The sequence below is a fragment of the Octopus sinensis genome, linkage group LG13, assembly GCF_006345805.1.
Source record: "Octopus sinensis linkage group LG13, ASM634580v1, whole genome shotgun sequence".
In the NCBI taxonomy this organism is placed as follows: Eukaryota; Metazoa; Mollusca; class Cephalopoda; order Octopoda; family Octopodidae; genus Octopus; species Octopus sinensis.
The window spans coordinates 45,006,822-45,018,167 of NC_043009.1; the positions used below are offsets into that span (position 1 = coordinate 45,006,822).

Consider the following 11,346-nt stretch of genomic DNA (forward strand, 5'->3'; position numbering starts at 1 on the left):
GAAATTCGTTGATGGAGGTCTGCAGTTGCGGCTCGACTATTTTACCAATTCGAGTTACTGTTCCTACGCAAGCCAATAGCAAAATGTCCCCTTTTTTACGATTATATTGCTAACATTTTTTTACACTAAGGTTGGAATTTATGATTCAACATGGCACTTGATACTAATGTCACTCAGACAACCCAACCAACGTTACCACAAGTCGTCAAGTCAATTATGTTGTTACGGATGTGTTTAACACCAGACTTAATTAACCTTTGAAATTTGCGAGTGAGCTTCAGCGGGATTTCGTTTGACTAAGACCGCAAAGTGGGTGGCCTCATGGTTTTGAGTTTGAAGCTGAAAATAACGATATTTCTTTCAATTAGCGAGCATTACACACAAAATCATGTGGCCACCTGCTTTTGTGTCTTAGTCAAATTTGAACCCGCTAAAACGTACTTGTGAGTTCAAAGGGTTGACAAACGAACGTCCATAAAAGCGGTTCCATCGCTGCAATTGACTAAAGAAAACAACAAGAAACCCTCAAACACGCTGACTTTAAAAAGAATTACATCGAACAACAGGTTGCTTTCCTAAAGAAAAGCCACAATAAATTACTCGGAATATAATAAAAACAACATGGCGATTTCTTAACACTGCCAACCATCAAGTCAAATCACGTCTCTATGCGTGACCTACTGTGTCATCCTCCACGCTCTTAATGAATTCTGGGTCATTTGAAGATAGAAGTGTCAATTTTTAATAAACTAATTTAGTTGTATTTTAATTAAACCACATACAGTCCTATGGTTGAATAAATTAAACTTGCAAAACAAGACATTTTAATAAATTTCTTGATGCGCTTTATAGAACAAAATTATTTTAAAAAAATTTATTAATAATTTTATTCAGAAAACCGATTTTAATAAAGCGTATATTTCTCCCCCACCCCTTTGCCACCCGTACTGGAACCTCAGACCCAGAGGTGAGGGCACCCCAAGTTAAGAATTTGTGGTCTACCTTGGTTTCACTCGCACAACTTGAGTTACTCAACCCTATAGGCGAGGATAAAAGCAATACACGTGCTTAAGGTGCTACACAGTAGGATCGAACGCACCTATAGGGAAAAGCATAAATATCACATCTTCCCATATCTTTAGCAAGCGCAAATAAAGCAACCCATCCATAATTTCTTATAATTAATAAATAAACAGCTGAAAATGACGATTTATTTAATCAGCTAAGAGTAAAATCATAAGAAAAAAACATTAACAACAATTATATAAAGTTCATCAGTTGCAAGATATGATGATGGCTAATTCAAAATGTGCGATGCTAGGATTAAAGCTAATTATTATTATTTCTTCAGCAATTACCAAGGAAACCTGAATCATTAAGCTCCATCCAAAAGTATTTCTTCCGTACAAAACAAACCGATCATCCGGCTTAAAATCGTGTAAATTTTCAAGAGATATCTAAATATATTATTTATGCCTGGAAACACAAACCGATTGATGGCAGCAATGTTTCCGTTGTATTGGGCTTTAGAAAACATAATGTTGATGCCAGGGGCAAGGCTTTGCGGGTGTACGTATGTGCGTATGCGTGTATACATATGTGTGTGTATATATATATATACATATACGTATGTTCAAATTTTGTATTAGAAGCAGCTTCGTAATATAAATATTATCAATGACAGTTATTTACTGTTAAAATGCGTTAGGGCTGCGGTATTTCGTCCAGGGAAAGGCCCTTTAAAAACGTAGAGTGTTTGAAAAACACAGTATACCTCAAAATCAGACGAACCGAATTACCCCGGAAGTAAAAGGGAACGACAAATATCGATAGTTCGCAGTTACTTCTGACTCACAGAGCCGTATACTCGATTCCCATTCGAAATAAATTCGAATCGCTGGCCTGAAGTATATACGGATAAAGTAAAACTTATCTGCTGATGTACAAAAGGGCCGGACGAGCTACATCGAATACAAAATTTGAATTTTATTCTACTCTGATTTTCTTTTATCTTAAAGTCGATAACTGCAAAATTTATAATCCCTCTACTTGCTCTGTACTTTTCTTAAATCCGCTTTGTACATCTTATAAATGACTACATTCGTTGGTAACTCCACTTGCTGGGAATCAGACGCTTACTCAACAAGTCACTATATCACAGTTTAAATATTAGCTGATGAACATGAGAATTTCATAATGCATTTTATTATGCTTGCATCAAAATAAAGATTCTTAGCGAAACAACAGTCACAACATTTAAAAGCCATTCGTTTGTATTCCGTAAACGAACTTAAAGGATATTATATTATATATATTATATATTTATATATATATTTTCTCTCTTTATTTTCTCTCCTTGTTTCTTTCTGTGTTCCTTTCTATGGAAGAGCGTAGGCTCGAAACGTTAAAGACTTTTTCACTTCCCGAGCGTTATAATAATACATCTGTTTGCTGTCTACATCACATGTTTTCGTCTTTTGTTGTTGTTTTTTTGTGAATTCTCCTCCTATATACACGTACACACACACACACACAAACACACACACACACACACACACACACACACACACGCACGCACACGTGCGCGCGCAGGTCGTCGTCGACTTACAATCTAATCGACTTACGACCGATCGACTTTACGACGAATGGCACGCCAGCTCCCGGCAGCAATAATAAATGATCCAGTTGAAATCTAATGGGTTTAATTTCTTAGAAATTAACCTGTCTACAGATTATGTCAGCAAGCAAACGCACCCCCTAGGTTTGGTTATCGATCACCACTGTGTTGGATGACTATCCTATCGCGGAGACATCGATGCAACCTCGTATTTGTTTATAAGACGAAAGCTTGAGACTCCGAAATTTTTTACTAACGCCAGTATAATAGTATAATACAGAAAGATGTGTGTGACTTTTACCTGAGAATGTACCTTAAGAATATAAAAATATAAAACAAAGCTATGGAGGCCTATAGGCCGATTGACGACCAAATCGACTTATGACCACTCAGCCGGAACCAATTGTGTGTGTATGTGTATACAATTTAAAAACAGGATAAAATCTTCATAAGAATTTATCAAGTAGTTAGCGTGAAAAACCTCATAAGAGAAAAAAATCCATCAATATTTTCACTTAAATATATTTATTTAATAATGCCCTCTATATAATATAAATAAATATATTTAAGTGAAAAAATTGATGAATTTTTTTCTTATGAGGTTTTTCACGCTAACTACTTGATAAATTCTTATGGAGATTTTATCCTATTTTTTAATTATATATATAAAAGACCCCCTTCGGTCATGAATGACCATGGGATTGCACCTAGAAAGTTACCCTCCTAGACACAAGTCCGGGCAAGGTTGTTTATGGAAGACCAGCAGTCGCCCATGCATACCAGCCTCCCCTCTCCACGTCACCAGTGTTATCCAAGGGAAAGACAAAGGTCGATACAGCTTGGCACCAGTGACGTCGCAGCTCATTTCTACAGCTGAGTGAACTGGAGCAACGTGAAATAAAGTGTCTTGCTCAAGAACACAACACGCAGCCCGGACCGGGATTCGAGCTCACAACCTCACGATCGTAAGCTCGACGCTCTAACCACTGAGCCATGCGCCAGATGAATAATAACAGACGATAGATAACTGTCAGTTCGTTAAAGCTGTTCTTACGCATTTTTTAATAAATAGAAGAATGAGAACATTTTTCTTTGTAAAAAAAAAAAACCATAATCATCAGATGAAACATAATTTCAAAAACAAAAGAATATCCAAAGAATACACATGGACGTGGCTGAAGTCTTTCGAGGCTTACTATAAAATTTCATTTGTTTTTGAAATGGTGTCATCTGATGATTACAGTTTTTTTTACAATGAAGTAATGTTCTCATTCTTCTATTTTAAAAAATACGTTAAGAAACGGCTGTAATGAGCTGACAATTATCCATCGTATGTTATTATTCATTTGATTATAATGCACCATACGGATTTACGACATGTCGGACACACTAAAGTATACCAACAACGTACAATCAACATAACGCGTGTTTTGGATCAGCCCCTAGGTGCTAAATACTCATAGGGTTAGTTTTCTTTGTGTACTCAACTGGAATATCCAGATTTGATATTTATCAACCATAAGCAGGGACCACAGGTTTATCCAACCCTACCTGGTGCATATCTTTTCAAGTATCCGATTCTATCTGAATACTTATTATTATTATTATTTTATTATTATTATTATTATTATTAGTAGTAGTAGTAGTAGTAGTAGTAGTAGTAGTGGTGGTGGTGGTGGTGGTGTGGTGGTGGTGGTGGTGGTGGTGGTGGGGTGGTGGTGGTGGTGGTGGTGGTGGTGGTGGTAGTAGTAGTAGTAGTATAGTAGTAGTAGTATTGAGTGAGAGAGCAGTGCATGCCATCAAAGTGACACTGGGGTAAAATATACGAAGCCCAGTATACCCATCATGACTACCCATCTGATAAGGGTACACCAGGCACATGCATCACAACCATATGTGCGCGACATGGTGATCTCATATCAAGATAAACAGCGCATGACCTTGCAGGTGGGGCCCAGTTAGAATTTTCTTCTGGTCGAGTAGCCCATCCCGCTCAAAAGGTCCCTGAATAAGGATTGTTTAAGGATGTTGAACGAACCGCTCATGTTTCCAAAGGTGAATTATCCAAACCTCTAAGAATTCCTTTCAACATATGGCTATGATGCTCCACCACTACTTCTGCTCGTGATCGGAGATGCACATATCGTCAGCCACTAAGGGAAATGCTCAACTGGTTAAGGTCAAACAACTGACAAGCAAATCTGTGGTATTGAGCAGAATATTTGCTGTAGCCCATCTTTTATACCAAGACAAAACAATGTACATGATAAAACTTTATAATGTCTGTTGTACCCTTATTGTGGCTACTGACTGGAATTAATTACCATTATTATGTCTAGTATGTCCGTTCTTTGTTTATCAAATCCCACCCACCCCAAAGACCCCCAAGCGCCCCCATACTAATTGTTCCTATGAGTGATATAAATTGTATTTTTGCCAGCTGTTGGTTCAAATGATGGTATTTATCAAATTTTAATCAACGTTGCTTTCTTTTGAAGGAAATAAAAAAGAATTTGGACACCATAATTCTTTGTATCTTAATTCACGGTGACTTTCAATTAAGGTTCGTGAAATGTTTTTGTTTTGTAAAATCTTCACTTCAGAAGTTCTGGCTCCTATTCATTTATATGACTGTGAGTTGTTTGCATAAACCATTGTTTGCCTTTTGTTTGTTTGTTGCAATAGTTTTTGTTGTTGTTGTTGTTGTTGTTGTTTTGTATTTTTGTTGTTTAACCAACTAAACCTCTATGACGAAAACTTTATATTATCTTGTATGTAATTAGGATATATATATATATCTGTATCTGTATATGCGTATTTACGCACGTATACAAATATGTTTTTTATGCCAAGTTACATATAAAAGCAATTTAACATTAATGTGAAGGGTGACTCGATATTTTGCAGTGAAGTACATGTTTATTAAACTTTCACAAGAAAAAGGTTAAGTGCCTGTCAGATAGTCGGTCGAAAGCAAGTCGAAACTCGAAGTCACTATCAAACTTGTAGAAGTTTAGTATCTATCTAACTATACACACTCATATACATACTCAAATATATATACACACTCACATACACATTCATACATATATATATATTATATATATATATATAATATATATATATATGTATATATACTCTTTTACTCTTTTACTTGTTTCAGTCATTTGACTGAGGCCATGCTGGAGCACCGCCTTTAGTCGAGTAAATCGACCCCAGGACTTATTTGTAAGCCTAATACTTATTTTATCGGCCTCTTTTGTCGAACTGGGGACGTAAACACACCAACATCTGTTGTCAAGCGATATTGGGGGGACAAACACAGACACACAAACATATACACACATACATACATATATATATATATATATACATACATACATACATACATACATACATACATACATACATACATACATACATACATACATACGACGGGCTTCTTTCAGTTTCCGTCTACCAAATCCACTCACAAGGCTTTGGTCAGCCCAAGGCTGTAGTAGAAGACACTTGCCCAAGGTGCCATGCAGTGGGACTGAACCCGGAACCATGTGGTTGGGAAGCAAGCTACTTACAACACAGCCACTCCTACGCCACACATATAAACATGAATGCTTTCATTGACAAACACTGATAACCTTTTTTCTTGTGAAGTTTAATAAACATGTACTCCACGGGAAAGTATTGAGTCACCCTTCGCTTTAATGTTAAATTGCTTTTATATGTAACTTGACATAAAAAAACATTAATATGTATATTAGTTAAACAACACACAAACACATATATACAAGCGTGTGTCTATCTATCTATTTATTTATATACATACATACTGGCTGCACTAATTAACTTTATATATATCCCTTTGAAGAATTCCGTGTTTTGTATTCAACCATTCACAGCCTTTTGGCATTTGGCATTTTGTCAAGCTAGTTAATCATCAAGATTAATACACGTGTGTAGGCGAGGAGCTGTAGGTGACATGTAGGTGTGTATGAATGTATGTAACTATGAAACACTTAAGGCTGTTCATTGAAGGCGTGCAGGGCAGCGACGGACGTCATACACCGATTTAGATAATTATCTTTGTAAGGTTATTAGTGCTTGGAAGGAATAAAATTTATAGATTAGTTGTAACTGTAAGTACAGCTGTTACGGAGCATCTTAGGAATTTTGTAAATAATTTATTGAAATAAAGTCAAATGACAATAAGAAAATATATAAAACAAATATTTTGCGTTTTATTTTGAATTAATTAGTCACAACATATAGATATTAATGTATTGTTTGTCACTCTTATGTATAAGGAAAAAGCAATGCTGGATTTAGATGAAGAGAGACCCTGGCCTTAACTTAGCCTTAACTTAAGGGGCTACTCCCAGTCTTTACTCTCATAACTAGAATTATATATACACCTTGGTCAGAGCCCCTAGTTTTCGAGGCCCTATATGTAGATTGGTAAGAGGAAGAAAGGAAGCGATCCCTAATCCGAAAACCTGACCTTAAAGCTTGTAACATAGTGAAAGTCGTCGAAGATGGACAGTATTTTATGCCACACCCACACATAGGTGATAACTTTTAGCTTCTGGAAAATGTGTTTAAATTTTCCTTCTTTTTAAACAAAGAAGAAGCGTGGCTAAGTGGCTAGTATTCGGCACATGGTCATAAGGTCGTGGGTTCGGTTCTTTGGACAAGCGGCGCTTCATTCTACGTTACTCCAGTCTACTCTGCTGAGAATTGAATACTAAGTTGACTGTTGGTACATCTCTCGCTCTCTCCAGTAGTCACTTCTTTCCTGTTTTCCTGGTTCGAGGGCGGTGAGCACTAAGAGGATATCAATATCTGCTCACAGCTACATAAACTACCAAAAGCAGATAGTGAAAGCGTGATACAAGCCACCAGGTCCATACCTGGTTGCGAGTGACCGCAAACATTTCAACGAAGGACTTCTAAAACCAAAATCAACTTGGTATTAAATCTATGGTGCGGCAAAATAACATCCTAGATTCACCGTTATTGACACTCGCTATGCACCAATCCAGACAACAACGGTAACTATAAACAAATGGTAAAACATTAGCGATATGAACACACTTTTTTTATTTGTCCAAAATCATAATTAATAATCATGTAAAATATAGGCGCAGGAGTGGCTGTGTGGTAAGTAGCTTGCTTACCAACCACATGTTTCCGGGTTCGGTCCCACTGCGTGGCACCTTGGGCAAGTGTCTTCTACTATAGCCTCGGGCTGACCAACGCCTTGTCAGTGGATTTGGTAGATGGAAACTGAAAGAAGCCCATCGTATGCATATATATGTGTGTGTGTGTGTGTGTGTGTTTGTATGACTGGGTTTGTCCCCACAACACCGCTTGACAACCGATGCTGGTGTGTTTACGTCCCCGTAACTTAGCGGTTCGGCAAAAGTGACCGATAGAATAAGTACTAGGCTTACAAAGAATAAGTCCTGGGTCGATTTGCTCGACTAAAAGGCGGTGCTCCAGCATGGTCGCAGTCAAATGACTAAAAGGGTAAAGAGAAGGTTTTTTTGTACCTGTATACAGTTTTTGTTGAGTTTTTTTTTTGGTTTGTCTTTTGCTTGTTTCACTCATTAGACTGCGGCCATGCTGGGGCGCCCCCTTGAAGAATTTTTAGTTGAATGTATTGACCCCAGTACTTATTTTCTTTTAAGCCTGGTATTTATTCTATCGGTGTCTTTTGCCGAACCGCTGATTTATGGGAACGTAAACACGCCAAACCCAGTTGTCAAGCAATGAAGAGCAGGGACAAACACACACACACACACATACGCCTATAAATATACGTATATAGATGGATAGATAGATAGATAGATAGATAGATAGATAGATAGATAGATAGATAGATAGATAGATAGATAGATAGATAGATAGATAGATAGATAGATAGATAGATAGATAGATAGATAGATAGATACGAGACAAACGCTCAAGATGTTATCTAAATAACATCTTGAGCGTTTGTCTCCATTTTCCATTATTTCTAAGTTCCTCAAAACACGTCTCAGTTCTCGGAATTAACTCCCACGCAAGTGTGATTACTGTTTCCTTGGGCGCTTATGAGACATTTATTTACCTTGTAACTGTCTCTCTAGACCAGTGGTTTTCAACCAGGGTTCCGCCAGTACAGCCCAGGTGTTCCGCAAGAAGTTACAAAACTGCTAAAATCGGCAGTAATTTTAATTCTCCTGTGCAGATATGTGTGCATAAGACTATTAAATTATTGCACAGGGGTTCCCCGAGCCAGTGGAATGTTTCCTTGGGGTTCCGCTCCAGCAAAAAGTTTGAAAAGCACTGCTCTAGACGGTCTTCTTTCAGTTTCCGCCTACCAAATCCACTCACAAGGCTTTGGTCGGCCCGAGGCTATAGAAGAAGTCACTTGCCCATGGTGCCACGAAGTAGGGCTGAACTCCGAACCATGTGGCTGGGAAGCAAGCTTATTACCACACAGCCACGTCTGCACCTAAAATAAGAATGACCGCTTTATGAATTTGTGTGTCATCCTTGAATAGGGGCCATACTAATCCTCTTGGTGTCGTTCTAATTTTAGCTTGTGTACTGCCGGGACATCGAGTTCCATAATCTAACACCAAGCTTTTGTGTAAACGTTTTACATAATTAGTAGTTGTTGCTAATAATAGCGGTGCATTGCGGTGCCCATAATTAGTGCTTATTAGTGAAAATTATATCAACTATGAGACATGAACGTACTTAACTTGTCCTGACTAAAATTCGTTCATTCATTCATTGTCATTCATTCACTCATTGCTATTCATTCATTATCATTCATTATTTATTGTCTTTCATTCATGAGAAAGTTGTTCCTCTCCGAAAGAAATGCGTTTCAAATCAAAATCACACATTTAATTCATAAAGGTTAGACAATGATTAAGTTAATTTTTGTTTTGTTGTTATTGTTGTTGTTATTGTTATCATTATTATTGTTATTCAGGCAGAATCGTTAGCACGTAGGACAAAATGCTTATAGGGATTTCTTCCGGGATCAACTTTTTCCTTTCGTTGTTTTAGGGGTCGATAAAATAAGGTTTTAGGGGTCGATAAAATAAGCACTGGGGCCGAGGTAATCAACTAGCCACTCCTTTCAAAAGTTCAAGCCATTTGCCTATAGTAGAAAGAATTGTTGTTGTTGTAAAGAACCACAGCAAGTTGTTTCAGTAGGAGCGACATTGTATGAAGCGATGGGTCTACGGTTCAAATCCAGACGATTTCTTATATCCATTATAAGAACACTTAACAAATAAACACATTTTTTTGGAAGGAGAGGCTGTGCTCACGAACCACATGGTTCCGGGTTCAGTCCCACTGCGTGGCACTCTGGGCAAGTGTCTTCTACTATAGCCTCGGGCCGACCAAAACCTTGTGAGTGGATTTGGTAGACGGAAACTGAAAGAAGCCCATCGTATGTATATATATATATATATATGTGTGTGTGTGTCTGTGTGCGTGTGTGTGTGTGTGTGTGTGTGTGTGTATGTTTGTGTATCTGTGTTTGTACCCCCAACATCGCTTGACAACCGATGCTGGTGTGTTTACGTCCCCGTAACTTAGCGGTTCGGCAAAAGAGACCGATAGAATAAGTACTAGGCTTACAAAGAATAAGTCCTGGGGTCGACTTGCTCGACTAAAGGCGGTGCTCCAGCACGGCCACAGTCAAATGACTGAAACAAGTGAAAGAGTAAAGAGAGTACACGAAACGCTAGTACACACTAACTTATTTTACGAATTGTTGTTGTTGGGGTGTCGGGGGCGGTGGTGGTGGTGGCAGCTTCCCACGCAGACTCTCGCTAACTCCTTTCGTACTCCACATATTTCCCTATTTATTATTAAACAACCTGATCTACTCCTCACTGAATTGCTGAGTACTGTGTTAGGTGTGTGCATTATGTCGTTCCCCTTTTTTTAACGGATTGTAGGGTTTCTTTCTCTTGTAGCTTGTAAATGTAAATACTTGAGCCGATGGGAATAAAGCCTTTGCTAGTAATCATTTCTACTATAAGCAAAAAGCCTGAAATTTGAGGAGAGGGGGCAAATGTATTACATCGACTCCAGTGTTCATCTGGTAAGTCCTTCAACCCGAAAGGATGAAAGGCAAATCGATCTCGGCGGAATTTGTGCTTAGAAAGTAAAGACGGAAGAAATACCTATTTCTTTACTACCCACAAGGGGCTAAACATAGAGGGGACAAACAAGGACAGACAAAGGGATTAAGTTGATTACATCGACCCCAGTGCGTAACTGGTACTTAATTTATCGACCCCGAAAGGATGAAAAGCAAAGTCGACCTCGGGAGAACTTGAACTCAGAACGTAGCGGCAGACGAAATACCGCTAAGCATTTTCTCCAGCGTGCTAACAATTCTGCCAGCTCGCCACCTTATACTTTGCTAGTAATAACAATGGTTTTTCATATTGGTATAAGGCCGTACATTTTCGAGGACGTGTATAGCGGCCATAATTAACGTCAAGACTTCCAAACTTGAAATTATGAAAGGCGAATTCGGTTCTACCAAGGAACAAGCGCATATATTTCGGCGCCTTGCTGTTTCTACCGACTTATCACTCTACTAAGTGTCCCTAATATAAGTACAAGGCCAGAAATTTGGGGAGAGGGTTAGTCGATGAAGCCGACCCCGGTATATGACTGGTACATTATTTTACCAACTCTCTAAAAATGAA

At 38.2% G+C, this 11,346-nt stretch overlaps 1 non-coding gene across 1 annotated transcript; it reads right to left on the reverse strand.

Moving 5' to 3' along the window:
* Positions 1-9,117: 9,117 nt before the first annotated feature.
* On the reverse strand, positions 9,118-9,227 carry LOC115218722. The gene has a single exon (XR_003882267.1). It is a non-coding gene; the product is annotated as a U6 spliceosomal RNA (small nuclear RNA).
* Between the last annotated feature and the right edge of the window lie 2,119 nt (positions 9,228-11,346).